This window comes from Panthera tigris, chromosome B4 (genome assembly GCF_018350195.1).
Source record: "Panthera tigris isolate Pti1 chromosome B4, P.tigris_Pti1_mat1.1, whole genome shotgun sequence".
Taxonomy (NCBI): domain Eukaryota; kingdom Metazoa; phylum Chordata; class Mammalia; order Carnivora; family Felidae; genus Panthera; species Panthera tigris.
The window spans coordinates 14,018,892-14,045,397 of NC_056666.1; the positions used below are offsets into that span (position 1 = coordinate 14,018,892).

At 46.8% G+C, this 26,506-nt stretch overlaps 1 protein-coding gene and 1 non-coding gene across 2 annotated transcripts in view; both read right to left on the reverse strand.

Annotated features, from left to right (window-relative positions):
- The window catches only part of FAM171A1 (family with sequence similarity 171 member A1), a 134,354-nt gene that overhangs the window by 90,185 nt on the left and 17,663 nt on the right, over nucleotides 1-26,506 (reverse strand). The window lies entirely within an intron of this gene.
- LOC122240605 lies at nucleotides 17,348-17,454 on the reverse strand. The gene has a single exon (XR_006220385.1). It is a non-coding gene; the product is annotated as a U6 spliceosomal RNA (small nuclear RNA).

Sequence of the window (26,506 nt, forward strand, 5' to 3'; positions counted from 1 at the left end):
AAAACCGAGAGAGAGAGAGAGAAAAAAGTTGATGCTTCAAAATCTGAACGGTTTGTATTCAAGTCAAAAAGAAAGATCATGTTGACTGTATTTTGTATCATTATGAGCTCATAAAACTACACAGACTCAGTCCCACTGTAAGATGAAATGTTTAGAACAGAAGTTGACCAGATAGTTGTTTCCAGCTCCATAGTTATGCGAGGAATACATAGAGCTCTGATTTTTATCTTACCTTATTTATCATATAGTGGAGAAACAAAGAGTAGATATTGTTGTTGACCCCGAGCCAACACAGCTATATATGTTTATGTGCCATGGTGCAAAATTTTGCAGGAACTAAAAACTCTAGCGGTTATAATTCCTTTCCCATGAACACTAACTGCTTCTCTTTATGCTCCAGTGGTAACCTCAGGCCTGATACAAGCATGGGTTGTTAGATCTTTTAAAACCTTCGCAGAGATTAGAAGGCTGCAGAAAAATACCACTGGGGGTTAAAGAGAGCTTTCTGAAATTGTTCTAAATGGACAAATAATGCTTTGCTTTCTTTGACAGCTGTTCAATAACTGAATACATCTGGAGAGAGGGAGTCAGCTGCCAAGAGATTTCTATTTGGTTCGCTACCAGGTTTTCTTTTCCAGAATGCTTTCCAAAACTCAGACTAGTCTTATTTAAGAGCATTAAAGAAAAAAGATGATTCTTCTTTTAATTTTTTTTTTCAACGTTTATTTTATTTTTGGGACAGAGAGAGACAGAGCATGAACGGGGGAGGGACAGAGAGAGAGGGAGACACAGAATCGGAACCAGGCTCCAGGCTCCGAGCCATCAGCCCAGAGCCCGACGCGGGGCTCGAACTCACGGACCGTGAGATCGTGACCTGGCTGAAGTCGGACGCTTAACCGACTGTGCCACCCAGGTGCCCCTAATTTTTTTTTTTGTATCACGTTCCACCCTGTTAGATAACATAAACTGTGGATTTAAAGGAGATAGCTTTGAGGTGAAAGCTATTCCACGCACCTGACTTTTCCCTGGTGGAGATATGGCTGATTCCCTTTAAGTTACCGCCAATAGGAGGCAGCATTCATTCAAATGCGCTGATCCTTAGTTGACACTGTTAATCCGTTACCCAAACTGTTTAATAGAAACTATTAATGTTTCAAATGAGAAGCGTGAGGATGACAGAGCTCTTCCAGGCGTAGCAAATAAGCTGCCCAGTAAGCAGTCTCATGGACTGGGGTCATCCTGGGAAATGCGTGTCAGTGTCCAGGTCTGGCCTACAGCCCTGGCGGAGACCCCGCGCCCAGATGGACTCACCTTTACCAGGCTGACGGACTGAAGTATGGAAACAAAATGCCAAAGTCTTCCTTTGCAGTAGGAAGTACTACCACCTCTCTATAAGATGGCAATACTCTCATTGGATAAGTGGTACCTTCTCTCCCCTGAAAGCTAGGCCAGCCCAAGAAACCAACTTAGTTTGTTTTAAGTTTATGTATTCATTTTGAGAGACACAGAGACAGCACAAGTGGGGGAGGGGCAGAGAGAGAGAGAGAGGGAGAGACAGAGAATACCAGGAAGGTCCGCACTCCCAGTGAAGAGCCTGACTGTGGGGCTTGAACGCATGGAGCCGTGAGATCGTGACCTGAGCTGAAACCAAGAGTTGGACGCTCAACCAACTGAGCCACCCAGGTGTCCAAGAAGCCAACTTATAACCATAAATTTATTTGGTGGGTCAGAGAGAATTAGAAAAAAGAGAGCAAACCATAGGATTCAGATGCATAACAGTATCAGGCTAAAATAACCCAAAGCATATACCTCCACAATCAATATAATCTTGTCAAAGGAACCACAGTATCTTCTACCCTACATGTTGTGATTTTACTTAAAGTAAGTGGGGGATAATATAGTTGGGAGAAAAGAACACGGTATTAGGATTCCAGTGTGATTCAGCATCTTGTCTAGTTTCAACAATTATAAAAATCTTTAAACACAGTGCAAACTCTTCCTTCCTTCCTTCCTTCCTTCCTTCCTTCCTTCCTTCCTTCCTTCCTTCCTTCCTTCTCTTCCCTCCTTCCTTCCTTTCCTCCCCCCCCTCCTTCCTTTCTCTCTTCTTCTTTTCCTCCCTTCCTTACTTTCTTCCTTTCTGTAGGCTCACGCCCAATGTGGGGCCTGAACTCATGACCCTGGGATCAAGAGTCCTATGCTTGGGGCACCTGAGTGGCTCGTTGGTTAAGCCTTCAACTCTTGGTTTTGGCTTAGGTCATGATCTGACAGTTCATGAGTTCGAGTCCTGCATCAGGCTCTGCGCTGACATTGCGGGGCCTGCTTGGGATTCTCTCTCTCCTCTCTCTCTGTCCTTACTCCACTTGCGCTGTCTCTCTCCCAAAATAAATACTTAAAAAAAGAAAAAAAAAAAAAGAGTCCTATGCTGTACTGACTGAGCCAGCCAGGCACCCCCAGTGCAAACACTTTAAAACCAGTATCTATCTACTTGCCAGGAAAAGCTTCTACATTCAGTACCACTAAAAATACACCATGGTGAAAAAATCCACAGAGAGTGGAAACCAATTCAAAGTGGGGCATCAAAAACGAGAGGGCTGGTGGTTAATCAGTTTTCCAAGAGTGCCACCACATAACTTTTAGTTAGAATTCTTGAAACTCATAAATAGGTGGCCAGTGAAATGAGTGACTGCAAGATAAACCTGAGTCCTAATCTCCACCCCAAAATGTGCAATATTCGAGATGGAAACTGGCATGCATCATGTCTGATTTGATCAACAGGGAGTTTAACGCCCAGGCAGCGACTTGGCCCATGCCCAACTGAGACCCCACTCCTTCTCTTCTCCATCTCTTCTTCAGGGAAGATGAAGTTATTTAAGTAGAGAGGCAGTCCACGCAAGCAGGCATGGGAGACCATCCCCGTGCAGCCCAGATCCTCCCCCAGTCCTCCAAGGATACACTAAAGAAACTTTTTTTTAATGTTTATCTTTTAAAAAATTTTTGTTAATGTTTATTTATTTTTGAGAGAGACAGAGACAGAATGCGAGTGGGTTAGGAGCAGAGAGAAAGGGAGACACAGAATCGGAAGCAGGCTCCAAGCTGTCAGCACAGAGCCTGACGCAGGGCTCGAACCCACCAGCCCTGAGATCATGACCTGAGCCAAAGTCAGACGCTCAACTGACTGAGCCACCCAGGCACCCCAAATGTTTATTTATTTTTGAGAGAGAGACAGAGACAGAGAATGAGTGGGGGAGGGAAGAGAGGGGAAGACACAGAATTCGAAGCAGGCTCCAGGCTCTGAGCTCTCAGCACAGAGCCCGATGCGGGGCTCGAACTCACGAACCACGAGGTTGTGACCTGAGCTGAAGCTGGACACTTAACCGACTGAACCACCCAGGCGCCCATCTGAGGATACATTTTTTAAGAGGTTCACCCTCTTATCCTCCTTGGGGGAAACATTCTTTATATATCGCCATCGAATGTATTTTATTCCCAGGGCATAACATAATGCTAATATTCCACATTTAATCGTATCTCTGGCAATCACCATCTCTGCCGGGCGCTAAAACATTTCGGGCGGCCTCATGCACTATCCGTCTATCACGCATGCCCGGCTCGGACTCACTGTCTGTTTCCAGTGGTGGTTTGACTCATGTCACACACATCTACCCGCGGAACGGCGAAGAGGTCTCCTAGCGACGATCTGAACATCTACTTAACCGCCGGTGTCTCTTCGAGCCTCAGATGCAAGGCTGAGAGAAAAGAGCCCACGAAAAAAACCACACACACACAAAAAACCGAATCAGCCCATCCGGATCCGTGCTGTCATGAGAGGAAGCACGATTTCGTCACGGGTTTAATAACAAATCGCAGGCAGAGCAACCTGGGCTAACTAGAGGCCCTCCCACTTGTAGTCACTCTCTGAGCAGAAGCATCTGTACTGATGCCTCCCCCCCCCCCCCCGCCGCCCCCCCCCCCCCCCCCCCCCCCCCCCCCGCACCTGTTCCCTGTACCCGAGGACCCAGAACAAAATGGAAGAGCGACGAAAGCGCTAAGACCGGAGACACGGCAGGGGCACAGCACACACAGGGGCTGATGACCCGTAAGTGGCAGGAGCAAGCCGGGAACATCTGAGTCACAGGCGCTCTCCTCCCCTGTCCTCCTTCTCTGACGCAGTCCCGCGGCACCTTTCTTGCAAAGTCTACACACAGAGGGCACGGTCGGCGATTTCCGGTTTCATTTTAACCGCAGAGAGAACCTGAAGAGTTCACACCTGAAAAGCAACCCGCCCCCGAATCCTTCCGGCCCCTGACGACCTTCCACTCTTAGGGCTGTTATTCCATCCACAACTTTCTTCAGTGGCTGGCCTTAGCCGAATCTTTCCAGAGCTTCAGTCTCACAGAAAGGGAACTTTCCTTCTGCGCTTCTGTGGCTAATGGAATCTTGAATGAAAATCAGCTACCGGCCAGCAAGAACTGGCGATGCCAATGGGAGAGAGGACGTCTCTAAACAAGCCCTCGGCATCCAGGGCAGGGCTGTGTGGCAGGCTCGGGGGGTCCGCCGGCCGTGCATCTGCTAACCGTGCACCCGCTGGCCCTGCACCCACCAGCCGTGCACGGCACCAAGCCCGCGTTCCACGTGTGGGCGCGGGTGACCCGGCCAGCCTGGAGTGCTCACGACACCCAGCTCTGCCTCCAGGTAAGCGGAGGACAACCACCTGCCTCCTAAGGTAAATGCCTCTTTCTTTCAAGAGGTCCTGCCAGCTCGCTTTTCTGCTCCAGACTTGTCCGTGGGGGCAGCAGTTAACTGGGCTTGTGCATCTCAGCTGCATCTTGTGGCTCACAGACCCAGCCAGCCTCATCCCGGCTCCTCTCTTGTACCCCATCCTTCCAACCCTACTTCAGACCCCTGACTGTCCCCGGCATGCGGCTGTGCCTTCGCCCCAGCCCTTCTCCCGGCCTCTCCTCTCAGCTCTGTCCGCCCAAACCCCACCACCCGTCCAGGCCTGGCTCAGTTCCATCCTCTCTGCCCCCTGCCTCCAGGCCCTTCTGCCCCTGACACTGTGCACCTCAGCCACTTCTGATCCATGCTCGGGTTCTACCCACTTGACTCCTGGTACTTACGGATCATTAGACAGATGTGTCACGTGCTATGCCTCTAACTCTCCTCCAATCTGCTTCTGTTCTGCTGGGACTCTGGGTTTCTTAAAGCTTGCTGTGTTCTCTGGCAGAATTAAGCTTTTTTAGTTCTATTTTTTTTAAGCTTTATTTCGAGAGAGAGAGACAGAGCATGAGAGGGGGAGGGGCAGAGAGAGAGGGAGGCACGGAATCTGAAGCAGGCTCCAGGCTCCGAGCCATCAGCACAGAGCCTGATGTGGGGCTCGAACTCAAAAACCATGAGATCATGACCTGAGCCAAAGTCAGACGTTTAACCGACTGAGCCACCCAGGTGCCCAAGCTTTTTTTTTTTTTTTTTTTTTTTGATGTTTATTTATCTTTGAGAGAGAGAGAGACAGACAGAGTGTGAGAGGGGGAGGGGCAGAGAGAGAGGGAGGCACGGAATCTGAAGCAGGCTCCAGGCTCTGAGCCATCAGCACAGAGCCCGATGTGGGCCTCGAACTCACAAACCGTGAGATCATGACCTGAGCCGAAGTCAGACGTTTAACCGACTGAGCCACCCAGGTGCCCAAGCTTTTTTTTTTTTTTTTAAATGTTTATTTATCTTTGAGAGAGAGAGAGGCAGAGTGTGAGCAGGGGAGGGGCAGAGAGAGAGGGAGACACAGAATCTGAAGCAGGTTCCAGGCTCCAAGCTGTTTAGCACAGAGCCCGATTGGGGCTCCAACCCATGAACTGCAAGATCATGACCTGAGCTGAAATCAAGTCGGATGCTTAACCGACTGAGCCACCCAGGCAGCCCCAGAATTAGGCTTTAAGACTTGCGAAACCTCAGAACTCAGAACCTATTTCTTTGTCTCCAAAGCACATGCTCACCTTCCCTCCTGACTGGGCCAAAATGCCACCTCTGCGGGAACGGCAGGGGCGGATGCGGCATGTGACGACCGAGGGTAAGTGCTGTTTTACTCTGACCCACTTGAAGATGAGTCCTAAAAGGTAAAGAGAAATTGCTTGGACAATCCCATCATTCTCTCTTCTCATATTCAGTTTTAAACCATTATTACCTCAGACTCCTACTTATAAACTATGTTTCTGTCTTCAACCTCATGCAGATGAAGCACATCCAGGTCACATCCTCCCTGTAAGCACTCGGAGGGCACCCAGGATGAGGAAATCTACGATGAACTGTTCAGTAAAAGAAAGAATCGCCTTTCACTCTAAGTGTCCTCTGATCTATCAGTTGCAAAAGTTGAGATTCTTCTATTTTATGTTCTGTGAACAACCTTGTATATATCGACTGGAGTCCTGTGTCTTCCCCCCTGCCTCTCCTGTAACCCACTACTGTGTTCACAGTTGGTTTGTTGAAATAGGCTCAGTGAGTAATTAAAAATAAGTCTCACATGGCTACCTCTGGTGGGAGTGACAGCTTCTAGCTCTTCTTGGTTTTTTGGGGGCAGGAGGACACAGCCACACCTGGTGGTTTTTCACCACTAAAATGTGGCAACAATGCATTCGAAATGATTAACTGTCTCCCTCTTCCCTCGAGTACCCATCAAAAATCGATACGAGCTCTAAATTTCAGATGAAGCGTTCCCCTGAAACACAAAATTAACGGAGATCAAATCACTAGGAAGTGGTGTGGGGTGCTGGTCAAAGACTCTGGAACCAGAAGAGATGGGTTTAGTTCCCAGCTTTGCTCCTTGCTAGCTAAATAGCCTGGAGGCCGCTACCTATCTGTCCCAGACCACTTACCTCACAGGTGTTAGGGGAATATCAAGTCCATGCACACACAATGCTTAGAACAGGGCCTGCCATGTGCTGAGTGCTTACCAGCTCTTAGCTACTATTATTATTTCTACGAGGATAGCAAAGATTACTTAATTGGACATTCTATCTTAGTAGGGAAACTTGTCTCGTTGCTTAAATCTATCAGTACTTTCATAACCTATAAGAAAAACTCTTTTTAAAAATAAATTTTACATTACAGTAAAACCTTTGATGGTGATTAACTTGTTCTGCGAGTGTTCCACAAGACAAGCAGACATTTCTAATAAATTTTAACTTGATAAACGAGCGATGTCTTGCAATATGAGTAGTACATGATGCCAGATGTCACATGGTCGCAATGAGCCAATGGTTCTCTCTCTCTCTCTCTCTCACTGCAGGATTGTGGGTGATTGTCTCCCATGCTTGGATGCTCCGTCTCAGGCCACAGTGTCTGGCAGAAATCAGTGATTTTTCAGAACGTCGGAAGGCGCCCACAACTGGCAGTAGTGTGTTTTTTGTCACTCCAAAGCACCGAGGGACAGTCCTTTGCTTTTCTATACAACAGGAGGCTTAGAAATGCTTTGCTTCATTCTAGGTCAGGCTGCCTGCAGATATACACCCTTTCCTGTGCTGCCTTATTGCCAGTTACATTAAATATGGTATATGACAAGTTTATTAGTACTGTAGTCAACATCCGTGCGAGCATATACAATGGCCCCCATGCAGAAAAAGGTTGAAAAGAAAGGCGCTAAGAAGAAGAAGATGATTATGGTGGAAGTTAAGAAGGAAATCGAGAAGCACGATCGAGGGATGCGAGTGGCCGAAATTTCAAGGTTTTATAAGAAGTCTACATCTGTATCTCATCTGCAGAGGAGGAGGACAAAAGATGCAGGAATCCCTCGCTTCAAATGAGATCAGGGAGAGGTGTAAAACGTGGGAAACGGTGCAAATTTTGTAGAAAAGCATCACCCGAATGAGGTTCTAGCAGCACAAACGATGAATCTGTTTAATGACAATGCAATGTCACGTTTCCACGAAATCTTCAAAAGAAGGCAAAAGCAAGTGTCATTGGACAGGTTCCTCGTTAAAGTTGCGCGAAAAGAAAAAGATTCCGTTGAGCTAGTAGACAGCAGTGATTCCGTTAGTGATAGTGAAAGTTGTCCTACACAATAACCCTCTGCTCTCTTGTCTCCCTCACAACAGCCATGAAGGTTTTCAAAGGTAAGTGCAGGTTGTTGATTTTTATTTATATTTTGTATTTTATGATTTTGTATTATAGTACAGTACTGTAATCACTTTTATGTGAATGTTTTTGGGTTGTGGAATGAATCATCTGAGTTTCTATTACTTTTTACGGGGAAAATCGCTTTGATATATGAGTGCTTTGGATTACAAACCTGTTTCCGGAACGAATTATGCTCGCAAACCAAGGTTTTACCGTATTGGTTTTCATCAGAAACTGGGATATTCTGAACAGGAGTAGGCAGGTGCCCTGAAGTGTAACGCTCTAAGTATGGGAATGGCGATACCCCATGAGAACGGCTGGAGCTGCCCCTCTTCACACCCCACCCGCTCCTGGATCACAATTAGCCTGAGCTCCAGTCTTCTTGGGCTGTGGCAGTATAGGAGTCTGGCTGCCTCTGCTGGGTCGAGGTGATCACTCCACCTTCATTGGCTGCCTTGATTTCCTCACCGATTTTTGTCTCCAATCCCTACCCAGCCCCAGAGATTTGGCAACCTGTTGTTCAGACAGCTCAGACCTTGGCAAGAGTCTCCATATGCGGTTCTAGCATCTACCGAAGCTGACATCCCCAGGGCAGAAGTGCACTTGGCCTCTGACTTATCAGGGTGGAGATCAGAAACCACATGTCCTTGCAGCTCAGAAAATATTCAAAACAACCTTGTAAAGAGGACAAAATTCACAAAGAACCTGTGGCTCAGAGGTTAAGTAATCCGCCCTCGGTCACACAATAAATAGGAAGCCCTGGCAAAGCCACGGCAGCAGCAAGTCCCCGTGGTTGTGGCCGTGGCCCAGATTCTGCTACAACCGCAGGTGAAAGGAAACCCTTGAGCATGACGTGGGCAGAAAGGCTGAGAATCTGGTTAGAGGGCACAGAGCAATGTAAAAAACCAAGTGCAGTGTGTGTGTGTGTGTGTGTGTGCGCGCGCACACGTGTATTTTTTACAGACACTCATTTCCGAGTTTAAAATACATATACTAACTTGAACTAATAATGAAGAGTTTATCAACAGGAATCCTGACCAACTATCCGTAATGAATAGGTAAGGAATGCAGGGACACCTCTGTTGACGGGGAGTCCCCAACATCCTGTGGAGATTCCATTTGGCTCCAGGGCTGAGACCCATGATCCGGATTATGGCAACTGGCAGAGCCCATTTCCCTTCTCCTCCCCCACGATTTCTGTCCTGGGCACATGACCTGAGCAGAAGCAGTAAGCACGAATGACAGAGCTTCTTCTGGAGATGCTGGGGACAGTGGTGCAGATGGTGCTATGACCCACCAGAAGCCACATGCAGGATCCCAAGGGGAGATCCTGAGAATCAGGTTGACACCAAGACAAGCAAAGCAGGTGGAGAAAAGAAACCAGGACGTTCAGCGGCATTGCTAAGCCAGATCAGTGTCTGGCGGCCCCAGCACGGTGCCTTTCGGTTTTCTAGTTTCATAAAGTGATCCTCCGTTCATTGCTGAAGCCAGCCTTAAGTTGTGCTTCTTTCTTTTTAATGTTTATTTATTTTTGAGAGAGGGAGGGAGGGAGAGAGAAAGAGAGAGAACAAGCAGAGGAGGGGCAGAGAGAGGGGGACAGAGGATCCAAAGCGGGCTCCATGCTGACAGCACAAAGCCCCATGCGGGGCTTGAACTCGCGAACCCGAAGATCATGACCTAAGCCAAAGTTGAACGCTTAATCGACTGAGCCACCCAGGCGCCCTTGAGTTGCGTTTCTTTTTACTTGTAACCTGAAGAAGTCCTGTTGCAGGAGGCATTTAAGAAAAGCATTTTCTTTACCGCATAGGACAGCACCGCAGGTGGCTGAACACTGACGAGTGGTTTAATTTGCTTGGTGAATATTTTCCTCCTCCGAGACAGCTGATATCAACAATAAGCTTCGGTCTATTCCGGACTGAATTATTTCACTATACTGTCAAGATCACGATTCCCTAATACTTTTACAGTTATGCAAAACCATCTTCAAGAGCGACGGAAGGGCAAAAGGGAATGAAAGAGGAAAAAGGAGAAAGGCGTCTATGTATATAGTGAAGGGAAGAGACGCGACAGATATTCAGATTCCACAGATTAGCAGGAAGACTTCTTTCAGCCATTATTAATCAGATCACCCTAAACAGTAAACAAAAGCAGGCTACCAATCAAAAGCTTTTTAGTAAATTCCTTCTGGCACGCATGTGAATGCCACCCACAGGCAGTCTTTTATGAACCTTCTCCACCACTGTCCCAGAAGCACTCATTAAGAAGAACCGTGTTGGCATGCGAAGCCTCTATAGCATGCTCGCACACGCATGATCTCAATGGAACGTGGCACCATCCCAGGTGCCCGGGAGGTGTGGTCAGCCCTGTGCTGCAAGGGAGGGAACTGAGGTCTGCAAAAGTTGAGCACCTTCCTCAAGTTCACAGGAATAAAAAGCCAGGAGATGGAAGATTCTGGTCTTCTAACTCAACTCCAAAGGACTTTCCACCATATCTATCACCCTGTCCTTCCCGGTTCTACAAGGATCTTCTGCCTATCACAGTGAGCAGGCAGACACCAGAGAAATCTTTGTACATTGTATAAGAGAAAAGGACAATCTAAGAATGGAATGACCAACATCTTAATATATTTTTTTAATTAAAATTTTTTTTCTTAATGTTTATTTTGTTTATTTCGAGCATGCTCGAGTGGGGGACAGGCAGAGAGGGTGACAGAGGATCTGAAGTGGGCTCAGAGCTGTCAGCAGAGAGCTGTATGTAGGGCTTGAACTCATGAGTTGCAAAATCATGACCTGAGCCAAAGTCCGAGTCTTAACCAACTGAGCCACCCAGGCGCCCCTAAATATTTTAAGTTAGCTCTAGAAACACACTCCACCACACTCCCAGCTTCTACAGCCATGTCTTACCCACTTCGGGCACAAAGCTTTGGTTGGAAATTACTGGGAATATCCCATGTGCAAAAACCAAATATATGCTCCTATGTGCTGAAAACAGCACTGATTTTATATTTTTAAAAAACACAGTTAAGACTTAAGAACTCAAGTGTAATTATCCAGAAAACTTAAAAACTAGTACTAGCATTTAGAGGCATTTGTATTAAAAAAAATTTTTTTAATGTTTATTTATTTTTGAGACAGAGAGAGACAGAGCATGAACGGGGGAGGGGCAGAGAGAGAGGGAGACACAGAATCGGAAGCAGGCTCCAGGCTCTGAGCCATCAGCCCAGAGCCCGACGCGGGGCTCGAACTCATGGACCGTGAGATCGTGACCTGAGCCGAAGTTGGACGCCCAACCGACTGAGCCACCCAGGCACCCCGAGGCATTTGTATTTTAAACTCGACTTCTTAGAGACATAACCAAGCATCGATCTGGTATTTTCCTTTCTAGGGCATGAGAAATAATATTTAGTTTACCTGGAATTTCCTCAGTGATGCCCAGCAGTTCCTCTTTTACTCCTCCTCTCTTTTAAGCCAGAGAGTTTTTATACTTCCCAATGCCAGTTTGCCTCCAGCAGAGATAGGGCCACATTCTTCCACAGAAGGGCAGATTCTGATGAGGGCTGCTTGTCCAAGGCTCTCTTTTGCATGATATATACGTAAAGGGTTTTCCAATCTTACCGCGTGGCAGTGGTGATTCAAGTACAACGTCTTCATAAGCTAGACGGGACTTACCAACCTGAAATAACTAGTGTCATTAACAAACTCATAGATGTAGGCTTTCGAACACAAATCAAGTCCCAGGGACTCAGGGCCCAGGCTTGCAGAAGGTCCAGAGCATTCCAGCTGCTCTATTCACTTATCCTCTACGATCTGACACCGTCTGTTCCCTCCTCCTGATCTCCTTGACAAGTCTCCTCAAAGTTCATCTGAGGAACAGATCAGCTTAGAGCAATGAATTTCAGCTAATTTGCCTGGGTCTGGGTCTAGGTAGGAAGGAACAGTTTGGAATCACTTTGCGATCTTGGGGCGCTTACAGTAAGAAAAGGTGAACAGGATCTATTAAGGGGTGTCCTAACAAGCTGATCAACACCCCCCCACCTTGCTCAACACCCCCAGCACAGAGCTGAGCACAGACCTCATGCACATACAGCAGCTTTCACTTTATCGTCACTGACGCCACGAGATAGGCTGCGTGTCACCATCTAACGTTGCTCCCAGCAGCCCCCAGCTGCTCTTCTTACCACCCCTAACCCCACCTAACCCCTGGGTCCTGGGGACATCTGTCCATTCAGTGTCACTCTGGGGCTCTCTGCTCCTGGGGTCTGGGATCAGGGGCCACTCATGCTTTTAAAACTCTCTCCCCTATAGCTTCTCAACCTCCTGGTCACTGTTTCCCTGCTCCCTGGGGATCCATTTCAACATTCAAGGTGTCGGCATCAGCCTTCCTACCGGATTCACTAGCCCAGTTTTCAGATGTGCCTCTGGAACATCCAAAGACCTTGGGCCACAGAATTCCTCCTCCCAGACCTACAGCTCCTGATTTTCCTTTGTGTTCCCAAACCTAAACGTGGCACTACAGACAAACTCACCCAGATGTTACAACTCTGTTATTCTGGCTTCAGTGAAACTAAGGTTTCTCTTTACAGAACCTTTTTGAGGAGTGGTTTAACAGCAATAAGGTTCTTCAGCAGCCCCTCCCCTTTTTAATGAGAAATAGAGCTCTAGAAAAATGGAAAATGTCCTCTGACCTTGGATTTTAGAAGTTGGTCTTGTGATCAAAGAGGAGACACGATCACCTCCTGGCTCGCCACTTACTGCTGATAAATACTCCTGGCATCAAGGCTGCTCTAGGAATCAGAAGATTGGGGCTGGCATCTCTTAAACCTTAAACAACTGATTTACAAAAAGTTCAATCTATGAAACATTTGGTGGTTTACTACCACAGCAAGTAACCTTACTTTCATTTATACTCTGTTGGAACAGCTCACTAAATTTAACAAAATGCCGCAATGCATTTATAGAACATTCAAGACACGCACACGTGTGCACACATACACACAGGAGAATATTACTCAGCCACGAAAAAGAATGAAATCTTGCCATCTGCAACATGGATGGGCCTTGAGAGTATAATGCTAAATGAAATAAGTCAGACAGAGAAAGACAAATACCACATGATCTCTTTTATACATGGAATCTAAAATATAAACAAACAGGGGCACCTGGGTGGCTCAGTCAGCTAAGCGTCCCATTTTGGCTCAGGTCATGATCTTGCGGTTCGTGGGTTCGACCCCTGCATTGGGCTCTGTGCTGACAGCTCGGAGCCTGAAGCCTGCTTCAGATTCTGTGTCTCCCTCTCTCTCTGCCCCTCCCCTGTTCACCCTCTGTTTCTGTCTCTCTCAAGAAAACTAAACATTAAAAATTAAAAAAATAAAAATGAAAACAAAAAGGCCAAACAAAACAAGCTCATACATACTGAGAAGAGATTGGTAACTTCAGGAGGCAGCAGGGGTGGGATGGGAGAAATGGGTGAAGGGGCTCAAAAGGGAAAAAGAAAAAAATTTTAAGAGAATAAACTTACATTAAAAAATGCTGCTGTAAGAAATCTATTTGCTTAATGGAAAGGGTTTTTTTTTTTTTTTTTGGTTGCCAAAAAACCAAAAATCATGATCTTAAAGTACCTCATCAGGGTTTTCAAACAGAAGGAAAACAAAACTTGGGCCAAAGGAGATAATTAAATTTTAAAAGCCATTTAACATTTACAAGATGTATATATACCTATATAGCACTAATGTTGAGATTTGAAACATAAAATGCTAAACTTGTTTGAATCACAACTTGAAAGTACAATACTTTTATCTTTGTTTCCATCAAGGTGGCGTAAAAGCATGTACATGGAGATGTATTGCTTTCTTTCCCTCTGATACAGACTAAAAAGTGAATGAGAAAGTGGGAATAAATTCCTAAGATTGGTAATCAAGGTTAGGTTCATTTTTATCTTCTACTAGACTCAAGCTTCTGACTCATTTAACCTTCTATTATTTACCTTGACTTGTAATACAGAGAAATTCTTTCATTCTCTGCCAGTGTCCTTAGATTCTTACTCAACAACTGGGACTTAATACAGCATCTGGTGCCAGAGGTCCTTCTGAGTGACCACTGTGAAATCTGTCATTTATACCTGAGTCAACAATGCAGTATTCTCAGGGAGGAGGGAGCAGTAATGAAAAGGATGTTATTCAGAGCACAGTACCCTCAAAAATGGAGCTGAGAGAGAGGGAAGCCTACAGGGTTCAAGGCCACCATCTGTCACCCAGGTTGACTGGGGTCACTGGTTTTTCTCTATATCCCTCCTGAGGCAAGGCTGAGCTGAGCAATACCCAGAAGGACAGACACACACACACACACACCAAAATATGAAAGGAAAAGGAGCACCAAATAGGGCAGTTTTATCCATGAAATAGATCTGCCTTCCACATGCAAGAGGGAAAAGCTTTTGACCTGATACTTGAAAATCAGCAGTGGCCAGTGTTGGGGTTGTGGGGCAGGTAATACGTGGAGTTCTCAAGAGTGCACAGCTATGTGCAGAGACATTCTCTGTGGACCGAAAAAACTTGCGCCCAATGTATTCTTTGATTTTAAGGTGTAGCTTTACTACTCCACTTAATATTTCGTAAACAGGGATGTGTTTGATAATCAGTGTGGGCCTATGATATGGTAGCGTCTGGGCAGAATCAAGGAAATCCTGTATGTTCCCTGCTGTTATTTTCAGCCCTATAGAAAAAGGGTTTCAGGTACTAAAATGGGATTAAATGTGAATGGGTAGGACACTCACATGACCAACATATTTTCTCTACCGAATGATACTGTGTAATGCTTGGGTGTGTGTGTGTGGGGGGGGGGGGGCTATAAACCATTTTGATAGGAAACAGGCTCTCAGATTCAAGGATTTAGGGGTCACTGTCCAGTACTAAATTTTCTAAACATGGTGGAGACTGACCGGACCGCATCTACTTTCCCACTCTGACAATGCACTTGAGCTCTGGTCGTGGTTCTGTCTGAATGGACCATGTTGTCTTCCCCAGGGACGAGCTGAGACCGACTGCTCTAAAGGTCTATCCCAACACCCATGGGCCAGGTGGGAAATTAATGCTGGAAATAAAAGCCCCCCAATTCTGACTTTTCTTTAAGAAGATAATGCTTTCAAACCCTCAGCTAGCTACCCTGAGCTCTGAAATCCTGGGGTTCTCAAATCAGTGCTGAACAATCTGAGGAGGGGTGCTCCACAGGTCTAGGTCCGGATGCCAGGACCACAGCTGGGTTTCAAAGTGTTAGATTCAGAGACAACCTGCCAGCAGCGGGCTTGGCGAGACTTCTCGAAGCTTTGGTTTCTCCAAAGAGAGAAACCGTATGGCTGTGTGCTATAGACTGATCTGTGTCATCCTCACCTTCTTATGTTGAAGCCCTAACCTCCAATGTGACTGTAGTTTTGAGTTAGGGACTTTAAAAGGTGATTAAGGTTCAATGAGGTCCTAAGGGTGGGGTCCTATTCCAATAGGATTGGTGGTTTTATAAGAAAAGGAAGGCAGGGGCGCCTGGGTGGCATGGTCGGTTAAGCGTCCGACTTCGGCTCAGGTCACGATCTCGCGGTCCGTGAGTTCGAGCCCCGCATCAGGCTCTGGGCTGATGGCTCAGAGCCTGGAGCCTGTTTCCGATTCTGTGTCTCCCTATCTCTCTGCCCCTCCCCCATTCATGCTCTGTCTCTCTCTGTCTCAAAAATAAATAAACGTTAAAAAAAAAATTAAAAAAAAAAAGAAAAGAAAAGAAAAGGAAGGCAGTAGGGGAGCCTGAGTGGCTCAGTTGCTTAAGCCTCCGACTTCGGCTCAGGTCACGATCTCACGGTTCCTGGGTTTGAGCCCTGCGGGCTCTGTGCTGACAGCTCGAGCCTGTAGCCTGCTTCAGATTCTGTCTCCCTCAATCTCTGCCTCTCCCCCACTCTCACTGTGTGTGTGTGTCTCTCTCTCTCAAAAATAAACAAACAGTTAAAAAATTAAAAAAGAAAAGAAAAGGGAGGCAGACACAAACACTTTGGAAACAGCTTCATTTATGATCAGGTTTGCTCCAGGTAGACCTATCTCTGAGAAAGTTTCAAAGCCCTGTCTTGGAGGAAAGGCACCCATTCATGGTTAAGTCCAAGGGTTTGGGGGCCGGATCTGTGTTCGAGACCCAGTTCTGCCACTTGGAGTCATGCAATCCCAAGAAAGGGGTTCCCACCTGGGGAAGTCTTCCCTTTTTCACATGTAGAACTGGGATAAGACAGCAGCATCAGTTAAGGAGGCTTTTGGCTGCGAACACTGGAACACTAGGCTAGCGGTGGCTTAAACAAGCAGGGGTTTACATTTCCCAAAGAACAGGAAGTCTGGAGGCAGCAGGGGCCGGCCGGGCTTAGCTGCTCGGCAGTGTTGTCCAAAACTGGGGTTTCTTCCAGAGGTTCAACCCTCAGCGGGTTGGCTTTTTGTCACTTCCTAGTCAAAAGTGTCATCACTGGAGCACGGGCTGTCACAACAGTGTCCAAGTAGAAAAGAAGGAAACGGGCCACAGGGTTCCCTCTCCCCCCGGTGCCTTCCACTTATCAGGAAGCAAAAGCAGACAGGGACATGCTTTCACACCCCAGAACGGGGTCCTGCACTAGGGTGACCCCAGCCCTGAGGATGAGCCCATGTACTCTGACACCTGAACAAAACCAGGGTTCTGCCAGCAAAAAGAGGGGCAGTGTAGACTTTTATTAGTGTTTAGAGAGAAAAGTTACATGAAGTATGCTTGACACAGTGAAGTGTGGGCTATTAACAAATTATCAATAAACACTGATTTATTAATAAGCTAATACATTGTCACCTTTCACTAGAACCCAGAGTGACCTGATAAACTCTATTTCCCTCAGGGAGACTACTTGATGAAATCTCTATACAGAAACATTCAGGTCTGTGTGTCAAGGAGCCACAGCAGAAATTCTTGGAAGATGAATTCTTAAGGGAAAAAATGTAAGCAAATGATATTTTACCTGTAGCCTCATACTAAACCTGAAACTTGTCTGATGTTCTTTTTTTTTTTTTAGTGTTTATTTTTGAAGGAGAGAGAGACAGAGAGAGAGAGTGGGAGAGTGGCAGAGAGAGAGAGGGAGACACAGAATTCAAAACAGGCTCCAAGCTGTGAGATGTCAGCACAGAACCCGACTCGGGGCTCGAACTCACAAACCGTGAGATCATGGCCTGAGCTGAAATCAGATGCTCAGCCAAGCCACCCAGGCGCCCCACAATATGGAACACTTCACAAATTTGTGTATCATCCTGGTGCAGGGGCCATGCTAATCTTCTCTGTATCGTTCCAATTTTAGTATATGTGCTCCTGAAGCGAGTACAAAGTGTTCTTAAACGATAGTTCATACCACTGAATCCTCTGGGATCTGAACAAGGTATTCACGGAGTATCTTTAGTGTAAATACACTGAAGGCCTTTGGAAAAGAGGGGAAGAAAAACCCTCTTTCAAGATTGTTATGGCTCACTTCTCATGGTTTTAAATAAACTTCTACTTAAAAGACAACATGCTTTTTTTTTTTTTTTTTTTTTTAGCAGGCAGACTATATAAAAAGTCCAATTAAACGTCTTCATGGAAACACTCATTTTGCAATTAACTCTGAGGTCTGATTCAGATGAGTGTGACCTGATCGTGAAAACTTAAGAGCTATAGAGGGGCCCCTGGCTGGCTCAGTCGGTTGAGCGTCTGACTTCGGCTCAGGTCACGATCTCATGGCTCGTGAGTTCAAGCCCTGCATAGCTCAGAGCCTGAAGTCTGCTTCGGATTCTGTGTCCCCCTCTCTCTCTCTGCCCCTCCCCTCGCTCATGCTCTGTTTCTCTCTCTTTCCCAAGAATAAGTAAAACATTAAAAAAAATAAAAAAATAAAGAGCTATAGGAACTAAGTGCTCATGCCTGGATCTCCCATGTGCAAAAAATAGATTTTGTACAGGGGGAAACGCTAATAGTTCCGTAATCCTAAAACTGGTAGATACCCTTCCCACCACCAGCCAAATTTCATCTTGTTCCGATTCAGACCTGGAACTGCTGGGGAGAACAGTCACTATTTTGCATGCTCTTTCCCAATACGTATAAAAATAAACAATACTTCTGATATGATGTCAGACTGAAAAATGAATGCCAACTAATAAAGGAAATAGCAATTAGCAAAGTCATGGTTCTGCTTTTGCTTCTGTTGCTTGTTGATGCCCATAAAACAATAAATTCACGATAGTAACCTAAAATGTTATATACATTTTCCCTGAAATCAAAGTAAAAGAGATCGAGGACATCTGTGACGAATATATTCTGCTAGTATTAAGAGTCCCTAAATTTGATTATGGTATATGGCATATATTTTCTCCCATAAAACTTGTATTTTCAGCTAATAGGCATCACCTTCTAAAACCACCTTACTTCTATCTCCAGCACCAACGGTTACCTTCCTCCTTGGGGATTATTTTATTTTTTTAAGACATGTGATTTTAGAACAGTTTTAGATTTACGGAAAAATTGCAAAGACAGTAGAGATAGTTCCCATATAGCTTTTACCCAGCATCTTGTAGCAAAATCTGGTACATTTGTTATAATTAATGAACCAATGCTGACACACTGTCATTAACCGAAGCTCCTCCTTTATTCAGATTCTTTAGTTGCCCCCTAATGTCCCTTTCCCGATCCAGGCCCTCATCCAGGGAGTCGCATCACATCTAGTTGTCATATTTCCTTAGGCTCCCCTTGGCTGTGACAGTGTCTCAGACATTCCTAGTTCTTGATGACCTGGGCACAGTTTTGAGGGTACTGCTGGGTATTTTGTAGAATGCCCCCAGTTTGGGTTTGTGAAGTGTTTTCTCACGGTTAGACTGGGATTAAGGGTGTAAGGAGGAAGACCCCAGAAGGAAAGTGTCATTCTTGTCACATCAAGGGTACTATCAACACGGCTATTGATGTTGACCTTTGTCACCTGCCTGTTTGTTCAGTTCCTCCTAATGAAACAAGTAATCGTAGAATTACTTTCTCCTTTCCACAACCCATACGTGAGGGGCTGGAGGTTTTGTGACCTTGACAGCAGAAGAGTGACCTCACTTATTTCGGTTCTTCTGTATAAGGGATGTGTCTCCTCCACTCACTTGCTCGCTTGCTCACTCATTCAATCGTTCATTCATTTGTTCCTAGCAGTATGGACTCCTGGATACTCAAGAGTTAATTTTTAGGAAGAGGCAGGAGCGCGTCTGGGTGGCTCAGTCAGTTGAACCTCAGACTTTGGCTCATGTCAGGATCTCACAGTTCCTAAGTTTAAGCCCCACATCTGGCTCTGTGCTGACAGCTCAGAGCCTGAAGCCTGCTTCAGATTCTGTGTCTCCCTCTATCTCTGTTCTTCCTCCACTCACACACTCTCTCTCTCTCTCTCTCAAAAATAAACATTAAAAAAAAATAATAAAAGGAAGAGGAGGGAAGGGATTTTGTTGTATTTGTGCATGTGCAAAGGCCGGGGAGGACGGGCCGCTGTGCGCACAGAGCTGCTGGCCTCCCTCACGCCGACCAGACTCCCGTCACACACCAGACTGATGGCCCACAACAGTGAACTTTCTGCCACAGTAACATTATAGAGTCCTACATGCTGCAGAACTCTGGACTCTGTCTGAGCAACCAAACTGCAAACGCTGAACCCACCATATGCCAGAAGCCCTGCTGCCCAGGTCAGTGCCCATCCTCGCCTTTGTCCTCAGCTCCCACAGTCAAGCAACTGGCAAACTCCAGGCACGATGCTCGTAAACACCCTGAGTCGGCATCCTATCAGGAGAATGGCTGGGACCTACAGCCCACCCTACAGCCTCTTGCACAGACTTGTGTACACGGTGGGGTACACGGTACCTGGGCTTTCACTCAAGACCATGAATTTAGGAGAAACAATTCTGCAGGTCTTGATAGTGAGTATATATAGATAGTGGGAACTGAGCAGCGAGGGGCACATTATGTATGAAACACAGCAGGTGATGTAATGGAGGTTGCACAAAGTGCTAAGGGACCCTACAGATAAGTCATATGAGAAGATGACAGCTGATATGGGGCCAGAAAAACAAGCAAGAGTCTGAGATGGGGAAGGGGGGAGGGTGGATCTAATTTGTAATCATGTATCAGTATTTTCTTTCTTTTTTTTTTTTTTATAAATTTTTTAATGTTTGTTTATTTTTGAGGGGCGGGGGGAGAGGGAGAGAGGGAGCAGGGGAGAGGCAGAGAGAGAGGGAGACACAGAATCTGAAACAGGCTCCAGGCTCCATGCTTTCAGCACAGAGCCCAACATGGGGCTCGAACTCACGAACTGTGAGATCATGGCCTGAGCCGAAGTGGGATGCTCAACTGACTGAGCCACCCAGGTGCCCCGAGCCTAATGCTTTTAAATTTGCTTACGCCAGTGGGTGACGAACTGCGCAGGTGGCAGAACGTCTAGGTGTGGGAGTGGAATCTGCACAGAGTCGTAGGTACATCAAACCTGAAGTAAGTTTATAATTCGGGGTAAGGGAGGACTCATCTTATCAAAGGTTCTCTCACTGAGATAAACAGCACGGACTAGAAACATTTTCAACTATAATATTTTCTAGTGCAACCTGGAAAAAGCCCCAAATGTTCCATTTTGGGTATTAAAACACCTCTGCTTGGCTCACAGAAAGTCCTACTTGAGAACCACTGGTCCAGGTGACTGATGAGCGTAACACGTTCTGTTTTCAGCAGACCGAAGGCTACACTTAGAAGCCATTCTCCAAATCAGTACAAAACCCACATTAGCAAAAAGAGGCTTCACAAGGCACATTTTGAAAACTTTATTTAATAGTTTCCTTAGTTTTTTCCCAATTGCTGGTAACACCCACTATCCTATTTTTAGCTCCACTGTACATTAATGAAGATCTATGATAAGATACATGTAATTACTTGTGAGTTAAATGGGAAGGCTCTGCTCATAGTAAAAAAAAAAAATCGATCTGCCTTCAAAGCAACAGGAAGAAAGAATCAAGGGGGGAAAGTGATACCATGGCAACACGGCTTTCAGAAAGACAAGCTCTGCACACCTTGTCAGCTACTCCACAGAGCTGGAGACAACCCGGGACATACCTGTGCTTCTGAGCATGCTCATGAGATCCTCAGGCACATCACAGAGGCAAAGGGACCCTGATGCACAAAGAGTCAGACGCCGCTGCCCCCCCAAACAGGGGGAGGTCCACATAAACAGTAACAGTAACGACAACAACAATAATAACATAATGGAAGGCTTCTATCTCCGTCTGACTTCTGAGTCTGCCACGCTCAAAATACTGCTCGGATTAACCCCCGTGATGTCAGCATCGGGACCACAGGGACTATGTCCAGGATTTGCAGGCCCACCCCCAGAGGTCCTGATCTGTGAGGCAGGGCCCAGGATTTGCATATTTAACTAGCATCCCGGGATTCAGATGCAGGAGGTCCTCAAGGACACTCGGAGACACAGTGATGCGAGGTGCAAGCCGCAGGCGGTCTGCTGACCAAACCAGCCCACTTTACCCCGGGAGTCACCCCTCAAGACTTTTATCATCAATCCTTCGTTCTGTGCAGTGTGTCGATGTAACTGTAGTGGCGTTAACCTGGGACGGTTAAAGTGATGAATGGAAAGTCGAGTATAATTAAATGCCAGCGCTGACTGTTACGAGCTTGTCGCACGCAGAACGGCGGAGCCAGGCTGCCGATTTAGACTCTTTGCCAGTCAGGGTGCCTCCTAATTAGTTCTGCAACCGTATCCCGTTGCTAAAAGTCTTGAGGGGTGATGACAAATGGCAATAAACATGACTACAGCTCCCAGAAAATTTTAACCGTGATTTGAGGGACTCCAGGATGCCAAGTCTGACCCTCTCCAGTCCTATTTATATATAATTTTTAAAATGCATTTGGCACACACATGACTTTCTGACCATTTGGGCCATTACGTGAACAGCTTAGAAACCCAACCTTAGAGTCACGGCCCAGCATTAAATCTGCCTTGTGTTTACTCCGTAAGCAGAGGTTCTGTCCCTTATTTGCACGCTGACACTCGGGGAATATTTCAAGACAAGACACAAAGATGAAAGTCAGCACGTCTCAGCTCTGGCTGACACAGAATCAGAGGGGGGGGCTTTGGAAAAACTACCCATATTCAGGCCCCCCTAGACTTCGAACTTAGAGTCTCTGGGGTGAATCCTGCTGATGCTCCTGGGTAATTATAACGTCCACCCAGGGTTGAGCCCCACTGGAAATGCTTGTTCCTCCCAAGACCGTGAGCATCCTGGAGGGGGACACGGTTTCTCCCTCTCTGCCTTTCAAACCAATACGTAATAAATTATCGCTGAGCTAAACTGAATATATTTGCCTATCGGACTGTTTCCACGTCTGTAGAGGGCAAGCAGCCTCGAGGACCGAAGACTGGGTTCACATCTGTGACCTCACCTTCCCAACCAAACAACATTGGCACAGCTGGTCCCACACCTCCAAGCTGAAAGACGTGCCTGTCACTGTTCCTCCCGCTTAATGAGGGCTGAGAAGTGCTTCAGAGGTGGGGCTGCGATTATAGTCGGCAAAGGCAGGAGCCTTCACCAAATATGAGGACGACGTCCCTTGGAAAGTCACCATGACTGAAAGGAGAGCTAAAAGACGGTTAATCCCAACAAGTGCCTTCTGCTGGCAGTCAGGGTTGCCAGATTTAGCGACCTCAAATGTAGGATGTCCCGTTACGCTTGAGTTTCAGATGACCAACAAATAATTTTTAGTGTAATTACGTTCCATGCACGATTTGGGCACCCTTATACTAAAAATTTATTCACTGTGTGTCTGAAATGCCACTCAACCGGGTGTCCATAGTTTATCTGCAGCTCCAGTGCTAATGGTCCCAAAGTCAATTTGTGTGAGTTTGTTTTGGGAAAAAGGGATGGTGGTATTACAAGATAAAAACAGCTGAAAACGCTGCGTTTTGTTTCCCACAAATGCTTTGGTAGTCCCAGGCATAGGGGCTGTCTAGAATAAGATATAAGCAGAGTATCCATCTCAGTGACTTTTCAAAGAACGGGGTTCTTCAGCTCCGAACAAAGGACACAGCAGAAGAGAAACTTTCGTTGTGGGCCGCAGCTGAGCAAATTTATCAAACAAAGGAAGCATTCAACTCACACTCTGTACCACGCTCACACACGAAAATTCAACAAACTGGATGCAGAAACCAGAAACAGTGATGCAATTTTATCTGGCTCATCTTGTGATTATGAAGTTCTCTTTCCTGTTTTCGCTCCTGAGAGAGGTGGAGGAAAGGCACAGTGGAAAGAGGAGAAAACTGGCCTTACCGGATTTGCTCTTTCAGCAAAGACACTGAGGACCAGATGGGAGGCAGTTCCGGCCTCAAGGAGAGACGGACGGACTGCCCATGTGTACCACACAACTGCTCAGTACCGGGCGGGGAGGGTTTTCTGCTGTGCCCTCAGCACCTAGAACAGTGCCAGGAATACGGAGCCATTCAATAAGTATTTGTTGAATGAATAGCAAAGGTATGCACACAGACTCGGGAAGGGAAAGGGGGAGCCAGAGATGGCTCCCGAAGGGGAGGATGCCTGAGGCTTTAGGAAGAGCAAAGATGAGTCAGTACAAAGCCCTCGGGCAAGGGGGGTGGGGGGGCGGGTGGGTCCGAAGGTGCAGCACAGCGAGCATGTTGGACAACCACGAATGAAGACCCCTGGCCAGTAAAGCCCAGGTGGTGCTCAGGGGGAAGCGGGGAGGACTGCCCTGGGGGCAGTCAGGGGAGATCTGGGGGTCCATCAGCTGACAGCTGGAAATGGGCCCCAGTGTGGAGCAGATGCTCTGAGGGGTTCAGGGCTGGAGCCCGAGGTCACAGCTTTCTCTCAAGAGGAAGAGGAGGAAAGGGGAGACCCGATGGGGACTGAGGAAGGGCAGCCCAGGCAGGAGACCAGCCAGGAGACGCCTCTGCCATGGAAGCTGGGCCGCATGTCATGGAGACAGAAGTACCGGTGTCAGAGGAGAGCGGGCCGGGGAATGAGCGCTGGCTGTGGCAAAAGGGGTCCCTGAGGAGTGGTGGGGGAGGGGGATGGGCAGCAGAGGGTTACAGGGTGAATGTGGGGGTGAGCAAGTGGGGACACTGAGCGCAGACCGCAGCATTCCTGGCAGCGGAATGGAAGAAATCGTACGCGGGGGCTCTGGGGTCGTGGGCGGGGGGGCTGTTTCGCAGGTATGTCCTCGTCGGGGGAAAGGCCTCCAGATCTGCTGAAGATGAGAGACAGAGCCACAGGCTGGGACGTGCTGACTGCACAGCTCCGGGCTCAAAGCTGGAATGCGATGGGCCAGGCCTCGGGGGTTTTCTCAACCTCCTCCCCCTCCAACTCCCTCCAGGAACCTGGTTTGCGGCCGACAAGCCCGGCCCAGTAGAGCCTAGAGCTCACTCCTGAGCACCCAGGCTCTCATCTGGACACGTGGTACTTCTTCTGGAGGCAAGGAGATGAACGTTTCAAGAGGAAAAGGACGGGGGCACCCAACTCTACCTCCTACTTTTAAAAGCACAGAACAGAAATACATACAACCCTCGTGAGGTGGAATGTCAAATGCTCACACGGATCATCATTTTACCGGCCCCCTGAAGGTCTTCTGGGACTCTGCAGGCAGCCAAGAATCTCCAGGGAGATAAATTACAAAAAGGCCACTTAGGAATTTCGTTGCCTCAGCAGGGCCTCACCCACCTTCCACACAGGGACGGAGACGAAAACACGGCTGGGGTGGCAGGCACAGCCTGCTGCTGGTATCTGAGTGTGGTGCAAAAGCCATGTCTTTCGAATAAAGTGACTCAGAAGTCTAGTCATTAGTTAGCCCTTAAAAAAAAAAACAAAAACAACTACGGGTGAGGGGCGCCTGGGTGGCTCAGTCGGTTGAGCATCCGACTTCGGCTCAAGTCACGATCTCACTGTCTGTGAGTTCGAGCCCCACGTTGGGCTCTGTGCTGACAGCTCAGAGCCTGGAACCTGCTTCGGATTCTGTCTCTCCCTCTCTCAAAAATAAGCATTAAAAAAAAAAATTATGGGGAAAAAAGGGACTCTGTATCTGAGTAACAGTGGTCAGCTATTCTTTATTTAAACAAGCCCAAACAGCAGGCAATAAGTGACTTATTCCAGATGCAATCCACACAAAACTAAAGATCATATACTAACATAAAACCGATAAAAATGTGCAAGCTTTACTGTTTATAACAGCCGTACTCCAATTAAAAAGAAGGTACAGGTACAGAAGCCTGGGTGGCTCAGTTGGCTAAGCATCCAACTTTTGGTTTCGGCTCAGGTCATGATCTCTCATGGTTCGTGGGTTTGAGCCTTGCATCAGGCTCTGTGCTGACAGGGCAGAGTCTGCTTGGGATCCAGTCTCCCTCTCTCTGTCTGCCCCTTCCTCACTTGTGCTCTCTAGCTCAGAGTAAGTAAATAAATTTTATTTAAAAAAAAATTTTTTTTTCAACATTTTTTTAAAATTTATTTTTGGGACAGAGAGAGACAGAGCATGAACAGGGGAGGGGCAGAGAGAGAGGGAGACACAGAATCGGAAACAGGCTCCAGGCTCTGAGCCATCAGCCCAGAGCCTGACGCGGGGCTCGAACTCACAGACCGCGAGATCGTGACCTGGCTGAAGTCGGACGCTTAACCGACTGCGCCACCCAGGCGCCCCTAAATTTTAAAAATTATTAAAAAGAAGGTATAAAAAGATAGTTCAGCGTCAAATATAAACAAGAATCAGAATGGTATCAGTGTTTCTATTGCCCTGAAATAGTTTTTACTGGCTTAAAACTATATGCAGCACGGCTGGAGACGGGCCGCAGGCAAATTAAAGATAATCAAACCAAAAGTCACTCAGAGCTACGCAGGGTTTTCATTACACAGTTAGTACATGATGAATGAATATTTTAATTGTATGAATGAAGTAACCGAGTGGGAATTCTTACCTAAAAAAAGGCCCGCAATTCCTTCTAAGTCACAAGTGATGTGGGTTCCGCCCCAACACCTGAACATATTAAACCAGCTACCTCTCTTGAACGTAGGCTTTGAATAAGGTGAGAATACATTTTCTAGGTAGCTTTCTTAAACCGCAAGGCTAAAAATCTGAGGAAAAAGTAGCCAGATTCAATCGATGGCTTCCTGGGTCTGCTTCTGCCTGTCCCTAAATATTAGGACAGGATGGGCAGTGAACAACCTCACTAATTCAAGTGTGGTCCAGCGACCAGCAGCACGGTAAGAGTTACAGCATCTTAGGGGCCACACTAGACCCACTGACCCGGAATCTGACAAGACCAGCAAGTGATTCGTATCTGCTTTCAAATTTGGGAAGCAGTGGTGAGAACTGGCTTTCTGTTTTGGCTCCCC